This window comes from Alligator sinensis, unplaced genomic scaffold (genome assembly GCF_000455745.1).
Source record: "Alligator sinensis unplaced genomic scaffold, ASM45574v1 scaffold216_1, whole genome shotgun sequence".
Lineage (NCBI taxonomy): Eukaryota > Metazoa > Chordata > Crocodylia > Alligatoridae > Alligator > Alligator sinensis.
This window is the reverse complement of record NW_005841868.1, coordinates 4,829,365-4,830,102: the sequence shown is the minus strand read 5'-3', so window position 1 is coordinate 4,830,102 and position 738 is coordinate 4,829,365.

Genomic DNA, 738 nt, shown 5'->3' with positions numbered 1-738 from the left:
CCGTGGCCGCATCGCCACCTACGAAACCCTGGAACTGTTCCAGTAACTTTTGACAGCATAGAGGCTTGTGTTGAGGTGTATGGAGGGAGGAACAATGTGTGTTGGTCCACCGTCCTTCGAGCCCTCCTCAACCCGTTAGCTGGCCACCCGGCCCGAAGCCTTTTGCGACAGCTTCCGCGAGTCCAAGCACTCATGAAGTCAGACACAGGGTCTTCGAATGACCCAGAGCGTGTGTGGCAACCGCCGCAGAGGACGAAAGAGGAGAGGATTATGTTTGGTTTCCTGTTACACCACTCCAGACTCACGAAGCAACAGCTGCGGATCCTGGGAGACAAGGGTCAATGGCAGTTGGCCCATGAGCTGGGTTTCCAGTGTCCGAAGGATCCAGACGGCAACTCCGGAACGTCCTCATCATGTTAGGACAAGACCACGCAGCGTCCATGTGTGGATCGTCATTCGTGACAGTGTATCTGCGGGCGTGCAAGAGCTGTCCGGAGCTGAGTCGGGTTTGAGCACCTATGTCATGTGCTTGAAGGAGATTGGGGAACCGAGAGAAGAGATCTGATTACCTCTCCATATGGATAGTGTTATATAGGTTGATTAACAGTGTCTAAGAATTCTTCTTTCTACAGGTTTACCCGAGGTTCGAGATACGTGTCAGAAGCGGATCCAGAGAGAGAAAGAGAGACGCAGAGGTCGTCTGACGTGTGACTCCGCCATGACACCTATTGAACTCCT